The following is a 16,989-nucleotide window of genomic DNA, read 5'->3' as shown; positions in this document are numbered from 1 at the left end:
TTCATCGAAGTTTGAAATAAACATCGGTCGTAACGATTAAGACTGCTATAAAAGCATAATAGACTATTTCCACGCCCACTCACATATGCCACATTTGCTTACATTTGAATGTGTCAGATTTTTGTCTTTCCACGACCAAATGTGAAACTGTTATAACATTTTCCGTTCACCCTGAATAAATCAGATGTTCGATTTCTGTGCAAAAATTATAAAATGCTGAAAGCTAGAACATTTTCATTTATATTTTGCAATTATAATTCGCGCCCTTTTTATGCTAGCTTATTTATGGAACAAAACAGCTGGTTACAGTGTAAATTCCTTTTTTTCACGAGCTTATCGATAAACGTGTGTTCGATAAAAGAAATACTGAGATGGGTGGATGGCAAAAAATCTTAGCAATAATTATGAATGAGCCAAAATGATCACTCGGATGTTGTACTAAAAAGAAATTCACATTCGGGCCGAATGATGATAATGGCGTCGAATAAGCTATAACTTACGATAAATATGACTGATATGGATGCACTAGTTGTTATAATAATACTTTTAGCCATTGTTAATCAAAAATATGGGTCAACGGAATTCAATGAACTGAATTTATTGTGATAATATTTATTCTAAACATTCTCAATAAAAATAGTTTATGTTATGAAAACAAAATATTTATTATGTTATTTAATTATATACGATATCAACGCATAATTTTTATTAATTTTTTTTAATGGAATTTTGTTGAGAAAAAGAAACATCGGACACCATGATGCATCGAAGATTTTGACCGATGTCTTATACACCATCGAATTTTCATTTTGTAAACATCGATGAACATCGACATCGAAGTTTCGACCCAATTTTAGTTGAATGAACCTCGACATGCTAAACGCGATTTGATACTTCAGCTTTTTTTTTTTAGGTTTTTGCATTTGAAATTTCAGGTTTATTTCGACTTGTTTCCCGTCAAAAACAGCTTTTTTCTTAAAAAAGTTGGCAGCACTGTTCTACAGTTTTATGAAACATCGATAGTCCGATGGTGACTTTAGTTTTTTCAATGCTATTTTCTATAAACGTCTGTCGGCAATCGAGATCATTTATTATTTCTGTCTTAAACAAATTATGAATCCCAAAATAAAAAAAAAAAATCAAACCAAGTTATAAGTTGAATGAGATCATCAACTTTTTAATAATATTAACATGAATTAATTTGTAGTAGTTGAGTATATGTACATATGTGTACACATACAATCTGCCAACAATGAAACACATTTAATAAAAAAATACTTTGAATTACTAAGTTTAATAGATAAACATCCACGCCTGCATTATAATATTACCGTGTCTATCAATTAATTAAAAATAATTTAAAATGAGAGGTGGGTGCTTATATGTGTAAATTATTTGTTAAATGTTTTTTGACATTGACTGTTTATGTTTTCATCCCAAATATTGAAAATTGGTATCGACGAAATAATATTTAAGTGAAAAGAAAAATATCAAAAAACGTGTGTAAATAGAGTGTAATTGATAACTGTTGACATGTTGACATATACGTATGTATGTACATCAGAGAACTGCAACGGGTATGTTCGAGTATGATCGAACACCAGTGCGAAAAATTCAATCAAATCAACTCAGCTGCAACGTGCTTGATCGTGTTCCGAGCATATCTGTTTGCGACCGAGTAACAAGCGCGATTGTTTGTTTACGAACTACTCGGCTTGGCATTGAGGCTCGTTTCCGACAACCCCTAAAACCCAAGTGCTGCTCGAGTTTGTGTATGCAGACGAGTGTACATAAAAATATGGGGGTAATAGTCTATTGAGCTGGGCCAACTCCAAATCAAACAAAAAACACCGCAAATAGAGGCCGATTTATCATGAATATTGCCGAAAAAATTGGTTTGGGGACTCAAGTAGTTTTTGGTTTAATGTTTGAAGTTTCCATACAAAATTCCCTATTTTTGTTGTTGCTTAGTGCAATTTGTCATTACTATGGACCTAATACCAACACTTGTTTTGTTTGACTTGTCCATTGAGTTTTATTTGCAAAAATCTCAATCGAAAAATAATATAACAAAAAAAATAATAATGTAGAATATTTGGCCAAGCTCGAATTTCAAAAGAAGTTGGAAGTAGCATTTATAAGATTGGTAAATATCACCGCGGACGGCAGATCGCGTTAGTGACGAAAGCAGCACGAAGGATGCGAAAGGCGACTATCACTGCGGACAGCAGTTCGCGTTAGTGACGATGCAGCACGAAGGGTGCGAAAGGCGGCTAACAATATATACAGCTAAGTTGGAAAATATGCTACGACTGTCCGATCAGATCAAGTTATATATTGATTAAGTCGATTAAGTTGAAAGGTTTAGTCCTAACTTACAAAATGGCATACTAAAACTTTTTCTAATTCACCTGGGTCATGAGATACGGGGGTGTAAGTGGGAGGGGAAAAATTTGTATGATCGCAGCTTGTGGAGCCGTTGGGGCTTTTTTTTGAAATTATTTATTTTTTCTTCAAAAATACGCGTCGATTGATATCTCGATGACCCAAATCCGTTAACTGGTTCAAAAGATAAATTTGAAATATTTAGTGGACTTCTCAAAATGAAATGAAAAGTTAGTTTCTTTGTTTGTCTGTTTGTATCAAAGCGCTAAAAAAGCTTAGATGTAATGATGGGGATTTATTCCTCTTTGAAAATCTATAAATGTTTGTTCTACGACTTTTTCAATTTCCCGCTAGTTTAGCGGGAAAACGCTAAATCCCGCTAAAATTGAAACCTCAACAGTTTCCAGCTACAGATATGTTTTATATATCATTGGAAAGGTGTGTTTGAGGGCTTTTATGCGTACCTCAAAACTTTTTTTCTAAAGAATTCAGGTAACATTTTACAGGTGATATAATGTTTTTAAGCTTACATTTTCGCGATTTCTGACAAAACGGTTTTAACGATTTCTGTTAAATTTTATTATGTTGTAATACGTACAATTTTGCGTTTTTTGGTATATGAAACATACATTTTGGTTGAGGGGCTTGGAAGATATTACTTGTTAAGTAAATAAATACATTTTTCTAACGGTCGAAAATTATGTTTTAGTACGAAAAACTTTTTGGTTTTATGAGATATCTCAACCAAACTGATACAATATGCATTTAACTTGGTTTTATATATCCTGACCAAAGTTGGTTCAAATCGGAATACTATACATATAGCTGTCATAAGACCGATCGGGTCAAGATTAGGTTTTAGTATGAAAAACTTGTTTGTTTAGTAAGATATTTTAACCAAATTGAAAGCATATGCATTTAAGTCAGTTTTAAAAATCCTCACCGAAGTTAGTTCTTAACCGACCACTATATCATGTAGACAATCGGTCCAATATTAAGTCTTGGTATGAAAAACTTTTTTGTTTTACGAGATATCGTAACCAAACTAATAGAATATGCATTTAAATTAGACTTATATATTCTGACCAAAGTTGATTCTAATCGAACCACTATATCATATAGCTGTCATAGCACCGATCGGGTCAAAATTAGGTTTTAGTATGAAAAACTTGTTTGTTTAGTGAGATATTTTAACCAAATTGATAGCATATGCATTTAAGTCAGTTTTAAAATCCTCACCGAATTTAGTTCTTGTCGGACCACTATATCATATAGCCAATCGGTCCAATATTAAGTCTTAGCATGAAAAACTTTTTTGTTTTACGAGATATCGTAACCAAACTAATAGAATATGCATTTAAATTAGACTTATATATTCTGACCAAAGTTGGTTCTAATCGAACCACTATATCATATAGCTGTCATAGCACCGATCGGGCGAAATCCAAGTCTTGGTATGAAAAACTTTTTTTTTTTCATAGTTAGTACGGGGTCTCCGACAGTAGAGTATGCTCGGCTGTAGCAACGCGAGAAAAATTTTTTTTTTAAATATGAAATACGTTTAACAACTAAATTTATATATTTTACTATTTGCTTGCATTAAAGATAAAGTAACACTGTCAAAAGCAAAAGCAATTGCAAAAATTTCTGATATCCCACAAAAAAAACCTCTACACGAGGTAAAAGTCTAGTGACGAAAGCAATTTCTAGCCCCAAAATTTCTGATATCCAATTTTGTGACGAAAAAAATAAAGTTTAATCTAAAAATTTTAAATTAAAATATAAATTAATAAAAAAAAAGCGAAAATTGGCATTCGGCACTGCGCAAAAAGTAATTCCTTTGTACATCTATAATACGGTTCTTATCTCAAAAAAAAAAAAAAAACACCAATAGGGGGTGATTTATGATGAATTTATCAGTAAAAGTTTGATTGGGGACTTGGTTTATTTTTAAAAAATCTTTGAAATTTTCATACAAAATTAAATTTTGCATGGTTGTATTGTGCAATTTGTCCCTACATTGTCCGTTTACCAACACTACTTTTGTAAGCGAATTTGGTTAAGTACCTAATTTTGACGCGCCCGATTTAAAGCCGTTTTCCAACACTATATATAACGGAGTCGTGCAGAAAGCTTTAATTTTTATAAAATGTGCACAGGTTGTGATGTTACTGCGAGAGAGTTTCTTAGACTCAGTGAAAGTGAGTTGTTAGACTTGCGGAGGCACAACGTAATACTCAGTGAAAAGTTGAAGTTTAAAGATGTCACGGATAGGATCCATGAGGGGTTTATGGCGATTGGAAGGCTTTACAATCCTTCCAAAGAGCTGGTCATAAATGAATATGTCCATTTAGATGAGGTGAGTTGTTAAGGTGTAAAAAAAAGCGCTGCAGGCAAAATTTTTTGGAGAAAAATCGCGAGATTTTTTTTTTTAATTTTACGGTCCATATATTTCATTTCCTCATGGGAAGAAGATTTTGACGCTGATGACGTAGATGCTGCGGATACCTAAGAAGTCACCCTAGATGATGATGACGCAGAAGCTGCAGATGATATAATTAATTAAATATTTTTAAATCTAAAGTAACGGCAACATTTAAGCACCAGTACGAAGTAGTGTTGGTAAACGGCTATAAATCGGGCGCGTCAAAATTTGAATTCTATTTGAATTGTTTGGAGAAGCTTTTTGCATATTAACATTTTTTTGTGTAAGCCCTAGAAAAAATGAAAAAAATAGATTTTTACATAAAGGCCTCTCTCCATCAAAATAAAAACACCCGTCATTAATTTGCTAACTATTTCATGTGTTTGTGGAACATAACTAAATGAGTGTGACCAAGCACCTAATATTATAAAAATATTTACCTAAAACTTGCTTTGCTTGTAAACAGCCCAAAATTTTAAAGCTCAACTTAAATTAAACTAGTCGGCCGGTGCTACAGTGTAGCATATTCGACTGTCGGGGACCCCGTACTTACTATGACAAAAACTAATAATGAAAGAAATTAAAAAATATTTAGTTAACTTGAATGCATATTCTATCATATTGGTTACAATGTCTCATAAAACATAAAAGATTTTCATTTTAAGACTTGATTTTCGCCCTATCGGTCCTATGACAGCTATATGATATAGTGGTCCGATTTGAACCAACTTTGGACAGGATATATAAAACCAAGTTTTATGTATATTCTATTAGTTTAGCTACGATATCTCAAAAATCAAAGTTGTTCATACTAAGACTTGATTTTCACCCGATCGGTCCTATGACAGCTATATGATAAAGTTGTTCGATTTGAACCAACTTTGGATAGAATATATATAAATCCAAGTCATATGCTTATTGTATCAGTTTGTTTTAAATATCTCATAAAACAAAAAAATTTTTCATACTAAAACTTGATTTTCGACCGATTGTTCCTATGGGCGCTATATGATATAGTGGTCCGATTCAAAAAAAAGAAACAAACTTGACCTGCCTGCAATATAGAGGAATCCTCATACCAAATTTTGTGTCACTAGCTTTTAAATTGTTCTTATAATTTGGATATGAATTTTTTTTTCGATTTGTGGGCGATAATGGGGCGTGGCCGAATTTTGAAACAAACTTGATCTGCTTGCAATATAGAGGACATTGCTATATCGACTCGGCTATTGATGCTGATCAATAAACTTTATAGGGTCTGCCACGCCTTCTTCTGCCTGTTACGCACATTTTCGTTAAAACAAACCCAATAGACCCCTGTATTTTTTTTTAAGTACGAGGTCTAAAAAGAAAGCAAATTAACTCTGTCGATGAAGTGATTGTGTTGGTGGCGACAATTATTATTAATTTATTTCTCCAGCAAAACTTTTTCACGTACTTTTCATAGATATGTTATCAAAAAGATTCTTATTTGTGATTCGCTAAGGAAATGGTCGTGCATACACTGTTGTTATAAAAACTTTCTTTTCCTCGTGCTGAAAATACAAGTCGCGTTTTTTTTTTCCGCACAGCAACTTCTGTCTCCATGTTTGACCTAAGAGTCCATCAGGAATAAATGCCAAGTATATTTTCCTGATACACTCATCAGCTGTTCTCACATGCTATCGATATGCCAATTACACTAGGCAACAGCCAAAAAATTACAAGAACCAACTCCACTTTTTTGGATAGATTTGGAGCACCATATAACGAAAAACATTTTTTTTTTTTTAGAATTTTTTAAAAATCTGCCTTTTTTTCGTACCTTTTTTTTTTAGAGGTGCGCCCACACTTGTCATCATTACTCGAGAATGCCAAAAACGGATTTTCAGAAGCTTTACTTTTTCTGAAAGCTAAGGAATATTTCTATAATTAATTAAAACATAGCTTAAGATTTGAAACAGTAGTTTTAAAGACATAAATTTTCGAATTAAGAAAATTATGATTCTTTGTATATCTTTATTTTTAGATTTATTTTGCTTAAAGTTCTAGGAAAAGTAGAAAAAAATGTGTTACATGTTATTTTATATTTTATTTACATAGCTGCATTTATTACGCGTCGCTTAAGTAATGATTAATGAAAATCTATGAAGAGACGGCTAAGTAATTAGCATATAAATAATGAAACAAGTTTTACACAAAGGTTGATTTTGTACTGATCGGTATCGTGGACGCTTTATTTTATAGTGGTCCGATTGCAACCAAATTTGAACAGGTTGTATAAGGCAATACAAGGTTTAAAATTTGTAAGTTTGGTACAGACAAGGTTTATAATTTGTAAGTTTCGTACAGATAACTTAAAAAATATAAAAGTTTTTCATACTAAAGGTTGCTTATCAACCGTTCGTATCGAAAGTTCCTATGGCAGATATATGATATAGTGGTCCGATTTATACCAAATTTGGTAAGGATGTATTGGGCAATTAAAAAACCCAATTTTGATTGAGATATCTCAAAAAACAAAAAAGTTTTTCATACTAAAACTTGATTTTATGATATAGTAGACAGATTTTAACCAAAATTTGTGAAGATGTAAGGGACAATATAGAATACACAGTTTGTGAGTTTGGTTGAAATATCTTAAAAAATAAAAAAGTTTTTCATACTAAAGTTGGATTGAAAAGTCAACCGATTTGAACCAAATTCGGTAGGGATATATAACACATTACCAGATTCTATAGGCTGATTCAGAACCGATCTCTCCTATGGCAGCTATATGATATAGTGGTCCGATCCAAAAATTAAAACAAACTTCAGCTGCCAGGCATCCAGGAACCTACATACCAAGTTTGAAGTCTCTAGCTTTTATGGTTTCTGAGATCGACGCGTTCAAACAGACGGACGGACGGACAGACAGACGGACATGGCTCAATCGACTCGGCTGCTGATCGTGATGAAGAATATATATACTTTGGGGGGTATGCCACGCCCCCTTCTGCCTGTTACATACATTCTGCCAAACACATTATGCCCTTTTTGCCCATTTTCAATGGGCTCAGCGTATAAAAAACACAAAAATTTTGAAATATTTATTTTTTATTTTACTTTCATATTTCGACAGGGTTCCACGACGAGTCCCTAACGTTTTATGTGAGGAAAAGGTTAGGGAATACCTTGAGAGGTTTCCTGTGTCCTCGATATTGGGACTCACAATGTTAAAGTCCGCAACGTTTTTCATACAAAGCTATCAAGTTTTTCCTGTCGATTAGGGACAATTCCACATGCATTCCTCAACTATTCCTTGAGATCTGGAACTGCTGGAGAGTGTTTGGGTATGCATGTATGCAAGCGTTTACATAAGCGTATATATTTTTGTACTTTTGTTAGTAAGATAGTATTATTGAATTGCAAAATAAATTGTTACATAAAGATTAAATAATTTAAAATATATGAATTAGTTTTCTTTGAAAATACATAAAAAAGGTATTATTAATAATAAATATTATTTTTTGCATTTTTTTATTGACTTAATTGTTTAAATAAATTAAACGAATGTAACTTATTATTATTCACTCAATTCTAGAAGTTTGACATATTAAAACCGATGTAAATTATTAAGTTTTTTTTATGGTTATTGACTAAATTCTATTTTTAAAAATTGACCTAATTCTTACGGTATGTCTGTTTGACACCGAAAATCTCAAAAAAAATAAAATAAAAAAAACAAATTTTAGAGATAAAAAATTATCCGGGACTCAACTAGTTTTTTAAAATGAATTCTAAAGTTTCCATACAAAATGTTCCTTTTTATTGCTGTTTGTCACTATTATGGCCCGTTTATTTATTGCCAAGCTATAAGCAGCCGACACTTAACTATACATTTAAATTAACAAAGAAATTAAATATTACTGTGTAATGTAAATGTAAATATAAATATTCTGGGGGTATCTAAAATGAAGGAAAAAACGATTGGTCCAACATTTGTTGCAAGGATTGGGGAAAACCCAGAAAAACCCAATCAGACCAAGATGAAATTAGAGATTAGTAAGTAAGTAAGCTTAGTAAGAAATACTAATATAGAGGCTTTAATAGTAAGCGAAGAACACTCAAAACTAATCGTACGGTAAAGATTGTTATAATCAGCATACAGAATACGAAAAGGTTCATGCAAAGTCCAGTTAGTGGTGCAATGCTAAAGATGCTGAGGATTAAAGTTACGAGTTAATCTAAAAGGTATGTTGAAAGTCATTTCGTCTATCAAACTAACTGAGTCTACTTGACCCTGTTCGTAATTTATGGACGAACATTACTCCAATCATAATTCTACGATTAGTAAGAGAGGGAAGATTGATTAAGCAAAGTCTTCTAGAGTATGAAGGCATCTGAATTTCCAAGCTCCAGCTCAAGCCGCGAAGAGCAAATATTAAGAATTGTTTTTGAACCGATTCTATTCTGGCACGATGTGATTCATATTGAGGGGACCAAACGCATGATCCATACTCAAGAATCGGGCTGAGCGTTCAGAATCATTTAAGCAATCCAAGATAATGCCATTAAGTGAATACTGACAAATATGCCGAATGGATCTGTAGAAAGTCATTACTTTATATTTTGAGCAATTTAAATTTAGCAAATTTGCTTGACCTATCAGAGAAAGGTTCACTATAGGTTAAACAAAGCTTGACGTCATCCGCATACATGAGTGCACGTGAGTGAGATAGAACAGTTGGAAGATCGTTTATAAATAACGTGAAAAGAAGTGGGCCAAGATGACTATCATGCGGTACTCCAGACGTATATTTGATGGACTTTGAAAATGAAGTTCTGAAACTAACTCTTTGCGATCTGTTAATTAAGTAATTGGATGTCCAAAAAAAGCAGATTATTCGGAAATCCGAGAAGATCAAGCTTACGAATTCGTAGTGAGTGATTTACAGAACGTCAGTTTTCATCTTTTTCTTGAACCTTTTAATCACAAGAAAAGTAAACTCAAGAAGGTTAGTGATTGTCGATCTCGATCTCATAAACCCATGCTGAGTAGGAGACATAATAGAACCACATAAATGTTGAAGATGAGAAGTTATTATTTTCTCAAGCAACTTCGGAATTGCAGAAAGCTTAGCAATACCCCTATAATTCTGAACGTCGCACTTGATACCCTTTTTGTAAAGAGGGATAATATAAGAGTCTTTCCATAGATTTGGAAAGATGAAGAGTCAATTGACAAAGTAAATAACTTATGTAAAGGTAAGAGATGATGGAAATGATACAGTTTTGCGTTTAGAGTTTACAAATTTATAGAACTGTTTAATAACTCTAAAGAATTCAACCTCACAACGTTTTAAGTAATTATTGTAGCATTGAGTGTTAAGTACCAGAAAATTGGAGTTGGTAATTACGTATCGAGAGAAATCGCAAGGATTTCCAGACTTTTTATATTTATTAAATAGTTTGGATTTTACATTTTTTAAATGTGATAATTCTCTAGAGAACCAAGGATATTATCTTAATATATGCATATTAAGATTTGGATGGTATAAGTCTTCTGGCATAACAAATTTGTCAATCCTAGATACAATGGTATTGCTAGAGTCCAATACAAATAGCAGGTCGAGCGTCCTGTTAATAGAACTGCGAACTGGATTGATTTGAACCAACGATTGCTCTGATAGACCATCAATGAAACTATTGGAATTATCAGGAATTAGTAAATTCGAGTCATTGGAGGTGATCCATTCAACATCGGGCAGATTAAAATCACCCAAAACAAAGAGCAAGTCATAAATTGGTTGAATGAGATGTGGAATTTGTGTTTGATTGCTGCAGGTCCAGGTCTGATTGCGGGATCGAAAAGGAAGTCTGCGCATGACGCGAAGTATATCTACTCTTTTTTTTCGTTTAGGTTGCTCATTCAATAATGACGAATTACTGAACAAGCTCTCCATATCCGAAAAACGACATTTGCTTTATGCAAACGCTTCTATAAGTCCTTAAAACTTTCTCTGGTTCGATCCATATATTTGCGAACCTGCACCTCAATGTCACGGCAATTGCCACAACGGCATCTCAAGCCAATGTTTTTTTTTTCGAGATGTACACTTTTGCCTGGAATCAGTAACATGACACTTATTAAAATAGCAGACCAAATCTGATATATCTGTATCTGAACATAGGGTATTTTCTAGTCGATGCAAAAGTTCACAAGGGAATGCAAATCGAAATGCCAATGCAAAACAAGACCACAGAAAACGACAAAACCAATGCTTGGTTAAAAACCGACGCAAAAATGCAGAATGTAAACACAAAGATAGAGTGAGAGAGCTAGCTAATGGAGAGCTGATTTAGTCACACGGTCACAAGTAACTTCTCAAACATCTGTATGAGCTACATCCTACGGGGTTAAGGGGATGTAAATAGTGGGCCGTATAACAAAATTTTTTGCATGACAGATATGTCCTGTTGGAAAGGTGTGCTTGAGAGCTTTCAGGCGTACCTTCAAACTTCTTTTTTTAAGTACTCAGATAAAATTGTACAGGTGAAATAAGGTTTTTTGCTTACATTTTGGCTATTTATGACAAAACGGCGCTAACGATCTTCATTATTTGTTCAATATGTTGTAATACGTAATTTCGACCTTTTATATGATATATAACTTTTGGCTGAAGGGATTGCAAAATATTACCTGTTAACTGAATAAATACATTTTTCGGTCGGTCGAAAATCACGTTTTAGTTAGAAAAACTTTTTTGTCTTTTGAGATGTCTCAACCAATCTGACAGGTATTGCATTATGTCAGTCTTATACATCCTGACCAAAATTGGTTCATACCGGTCCACTATCCAGCTATCATGGGAACGATCGGTCTAAAATCACGTTTTTTTTTGTTATTATATCCTAGTGCTACTAGCTTATGCTTATTAATTATTGCAGACACTATTAGTTATATTAAGTTTTACAAATAATTTTATTAATTATACAATTACATTTTTGCACTTTTAATTACTAAAAAATTATACAATTTTATCATTATTTCTTGTTCATGTCCTCTAATAAGCTTAAGTTATTTTCCTGTAGATGCATTTTTAGTTTTATTTTAAATTGCGTGGCGCTACAAATGGTTTTTAAATAATGTGGAAGTTGATTTCAGGTGCGAACAGCATGTATGAAGAAATGTCTTGCAGAGTTCAAGGTGTTGTGTCTCATGCAGACAATATTATTTGTTTTAGCTGATGTTGAAAATTTAAGTTTAAATATGTGGGCTCTTTTGTAAAAAATATTTTATGCAACAAAATTAATGTCCTGAAATTTATGAAATCTCTTTAATGCATGTCAGCCAATTAAAATGTAAATGAGACATGATCCTTCAAACACTTCAACTTAAGTGTTAGTATAAGACACGTCTATGCAATTAAAAGCCGAAAATAAGCTGTTCAGAAATTCTTGCTTTAGGAGAGTGTTCTTAGTAGGCCATAGGTTCTACCGACAGGCTTGGAAATATGATTGTTCCATGTCAGAGTTTTATTAAAAGTAAATCCCAGGTTACTTGCATTGCGAAATGAACACATTTATAACTCTGTGCGTCGCGACGAAAAATCTGTGTGGTTGTTGTTGGTTTTGACAAACCAAAGCAATTATACACTTAAAGAAGTTTTAATTAATTTTATTTGCAAGTCGAACGCTTATTATGTGTTAAAAATCAAAACGCATCAAAACCATCTTCACTTTTTCACACAGTGTACAAGACGCTGCTGACGTCATAAATCATACCAAAATGAACACTTTTATCCGTACGCGTCGCAGCCGAAACTCGAGCATATGCTGTGTGTTTGTTGTTTATTTTTATTGGGGGTCATAAATGAGTTGCGCGCGACAAAACTTTTTTGTTTTTTGAGATATCCCAATCTGACAGATAATGCATTATGTCAGTCTTATACATCCTGACCAAAATTGGTTCTAATGGGTCCACTATATCACATAGCTGCTATGGGAACAATCGGTCGAAAATCACGTTTTAGTACGAAAAACTTGTTTGTTTTAATGCCTTCAATCTTATGCATTCCAACCAAAGCTTGTGCAAATCGACTGACTATATCGTATAGCTGTCATGGGAACAATCAATCGAAAATGTATTGCCTCAAATCTCAGGGTTGCAGGTTGCTTTGATGTAATTGTGAATTGATTTTTAAATTTGGAGTAAGCATATTAAAAACTTTTTTCAAAGAATCAGTGTCCAAAGCATATGAAATTCAACAATTTTTGATATCTTCCAATAAAAACCTTACGAGGTAAAATTCTAGTGACGAAAGTCTTTGCATACCCTAAATTTTCTGATATCCAGTTTTGTGACAAACTATATTCAATTAAATATATAAATTTAAAACAAAAATACATATGTAAATTAAAAAAAAAAAATACATTTGGCACTTCGTAAAAACTAATTTTTATGTACTAAGAAGCTCAATCTTTTTGCGCATGGTGAAAAATTTAATCTTTTTTGATAATAGTCCATTGGGCTGGGCCAACTCCAAACAAAAAAAAACCCAAATAGAGGCCGATTTATCATGAATCTATCAGTAAAAAATTAGTTTTTTTTTTAAATCTTTGAAGTTTCCGTACAAAATTGTTTTTTTTTGTTGTTGCTTTGTGCAACTTGTCACTTTACAGCCCGTTTACGAACACTGATTTGCTCACACGGTCACAAGTAGCTTCTCAAACATCTTTATAAATTATATCGTAGGGGGGTTGGGTAATGTAAATAGAGGACCGTAGACAAATTTTTTTTTTTTTTAATCGCACGATCATGAACATAAAGATCTTAGAAATCCTTCTCCATTGACCTTAGAACTTCTTTTAAAATCAGTACTTGCCCAAATATCCAATATAATGATTTTTTTCACTACATTATTTTTCCCAAAAAGTTTGAGAAAGAACACTGTTTTATGTCAATAGGGGAAATGCTCATAAAATATATAAAATACGCTGAAAGACATGAACAGCGATGTAGTAATAAACAACCGACGTTTCATGTTTGATGATCTTTTATTCATTGAATTCGTTTTACATTAAATGTCTCAAGCAAGCTAGGGGCTGCGCCACCATGTACGCTGGCAGCAGAGCAGCCGCTTTGGGCTTTATATATAAAAGAGAGAATGTTATGTGCACACAAAGAGAGCGCCATGCGCGGCAAGCTAGACGCCGACTTGGCACTTAAGCTGCCAATTGCATTCTTGTGCGATCATATTACTTTGCACTTTGAATATGCTTGGGACTTATGTTTATGTAATCACTGCAACAAAGTGTTACAGTGTGTATTCGATATGTGTGCATACTACATCTCCCTCCTTTTGAAAAATAACGTAATCTTATGAAGTTATTTTGAATATAAAGTGCGCGAAAGAAGTAAATGGGACACTACGTTCTAAGGAATAACAACTTAACCTTTTAATATATTTTCAAAAAACAAATTATTATATAAACTTAATAATATTATGAATAGATTTTAACATATTTAAATAAAAAAAAAATTGGGAAAATTAAGAAAAAAATTAAGACAAAATATTCTGAAGCGAAATAAGTAACTGGGACAAATTCATTATTTGTATGTCAAAACTTAAAAAAACAAAAACAAAAATTTTTAAACTATACCAATATCTTAAATAGAACACCCTTTGTTGTTTAACACCTTCACTATCCGTCCTGGCATTGAATTGACCAAGTTTTGGAGCATTTGTATGTCCAATTTCTCCCATTCTCGCATAATGGCTTCTTTTAACTCTTTTAGAGTTGAAAATTGCTTCCGTTGGCATAAACCCGTTGAGACAAGATACCCCAAAGATTTTCAATCAGTTTAGGTCCGGGCTGCGTGCTGGCCACTCTAAAACAGGAATTTGGGACTCCTTAAAAAAAGCCTTAGTGAGCCTTGCGGTATGGATGGGTGCATTATCCTGCTGAAAAATCCAGGTATCACCAAATTTATCCTCTCCAAATTGCACTAACACACTCTCCAAGAGCTCCACATAATTTTGTGCAGTCATTTTATGCGTTATAAAGCACATGGGTGTCTTTCCATTGAAGCCGAACGCAGCCCATATCATAAGTGATCCTCCGTGGAAATTTGTGGACACGTGAACTTTTTTTGGGCACCGTAAATCGCGGTAATAATAGCAGTAGCCATCAGGGCCGTCTAAATTAAACTTTTTCTCGTCGCTAAAAATTATATTTTCCCATTCAGTATCCCAAAATTTATATTTGTTTGCAAACTGCAATCGAGCAGCTTTGTGCCTTGGCAGTAGTTCCGGTTTTAACAGTTTTTTTTCATACGAAACATTCTCGGAACACTTTAAAATTTGTTGTACACGTCTCGTAGATATCGGTAGAGACAAATTGCTCCGTATTTGGGATGCGCTGATATTTTCCTTGACCGCTAGATTTTTTATTCGCCTTTTGTCCCGGTTGTCAACCAAGGGTGGGCGCCCAGAACGGAGTTGTTTCCCATGATTTTCAGGGTTCTTTATTAATTTTTCCACCGTATTCTTATTTCTGCCAACCTTGTCTGCAATTTTTCCTATTGACATCCCCGAATCACGCAGTTCCAAGATTCTTCCACGCTCGATATCCGTTAAACGACCAAAACTTGACATTTCTTAACAAAAAAAGCGATTAGGAGCTGTTATAAGTAATGAATTTACTTAAAACTTACTTATTTTTGTTTATTTTAATATTTTCAACAGAATTCAATATGAAAAGTTCAAACTCCACGTGGTTAACCAGTCGCAAATTAAAACAAACTAATCTGTCCCATTTACTTATTTCTTTCGAAAACTCAACATTGTCATCTATAAATAAACATAACGGAAAAGTCTTGCGGTACTTTTTCGAAATTTTTTGCCTACCGCATAAGCACACTATAATCGAAATATAGTGGGAAGAGAGAAACCCAAGAATTGCATCTTACGGTTAATACAGGGTGCCAAATGTTTGTCCCATTTACTTATTTCGGGCACTTTAGTGTATTTATGTTAAAATTAAAAAGATTTTTATTATTAAAAAAATTTTTATTATATATAATATGTTCTTAAGTTGTTTTTTGTTTCTGTTAAAATGTTGTCCATGTTGGATTTTTAAAAAGTTTTATAAAGTAATTGACTATGAAAAAAAAAAAAAACTATATATCTATAAAATTTTTTTTTGAAATAATTAGTTTTTAGATTTTTATTATTATTTTTATGTTTTTTATGAGATGATCACCTTTTCCATGAAAATTTTCAATTATTAAAAATTTGTAACCTATCCTTATGTACTTTTTGTGTCTAATTTTTGTCAATTTTAATGAAAATATTTTCCTAAGCTTCTATTGCTTCTACTGTATATGGGCCTAAATATACTGGTTCTATCTTATGGCCAGTTTCATTTCTTAACAGAACCTTATCTCCTATTTTTAATTCAAAATTTATTTCTTTCCTATCATACTTTTTTTTATTCTTAGCCTTATGTTGTTCTAACATTATTCTGGCTCTTTTGTAAGCCTGTTCTAACCTAAACTTAGATTCCTTAGCGTAATCTTCTATATTGTATAAAGGATTAATGTTATCTATTGTATTAAAATATGCTGGCAAATTGCTCTGTTTGCCGAAGACTAACTCATATGGACAGTAATCATGTGCCATAGAGGGGATCGTGTTGAAACAGTAAACAAAATATTGAAGCCATACATCCCAATCTGTTTTATCAACAGATATATATGAGCGGATGTATTTATTAAAGGTTCTATGACTTCTTTCGACTGTAGACGTTTTATTGTCTATTTTTAGGTTTTTTCACAAATCGATAATTAGAGAATTTTTATATATTGAGTTCCCAAGTCCGAAATGAACGTCTTCATTGAACCGAACTTCAGTATAAATGATTCGAATATTGCTTTCGCAACAGTATTAGCATTTTTGTTTGGTATTGGAATAGCTACAAGATATTTCGTTAAATCGCATATCAATGTAATCGCGTATTCGTTGTTATTTTCAGATTTAGGTAGCGGACATATAGTATCCACAATCACTCTGTCAAAGGCACTAATTGGTGTTTCAGTAATGGTCATTGGGGTCTTTGAATGGATCAACGTTTTTGATGTTAGGCATTTATGGCATCTACGTATGTACTCTATTACATGATGAGTCATGTTTTTCCAATAGTAGTGTCTTGATTTT

General features: G+C 32.9%; 1 protein-coding gene across 1 annotated transcript in view; it reads left to right on the top strand.

Annotated features, from left to right (window-relative positions):
* The first annotated feature begins 1,130 nt into the window (after positions 1–1,130).
* LOC117794118 (G1/S-specific cyclin-D2) overlaps positions 1,131–16,989 on the top strand; it is a 156,154-nt gene continuing 140,295 nt past the window's right edge. The window contains exon 1 of the mRNA XM_034634605.1: positions 1,131–1,370. The gene's annotated coding sequence lies outside the window, so the exon portion shown is untranslated. The remainder of the gene's footprint in view (positions 1,371–16,989) is intronic.

Source organism: Drosophila innubila, chromosome X (genome assembly GCF_004354385.1).
Source record: "Drosophila innubila isolate TH190305 chromosome X, UK_Dinn_1.0, whole genome shotgun sequence".
NCBI lineage: Eukaryota > Metazoa > Arthropoda > Insecta > Diptera > Drosophilidae > Drosophila > Drosophila innubila.
Note: the sequence above shows the minus strand (reverse complement) of the source record. Positions and strands in the feature narration are given on the sequence as shown.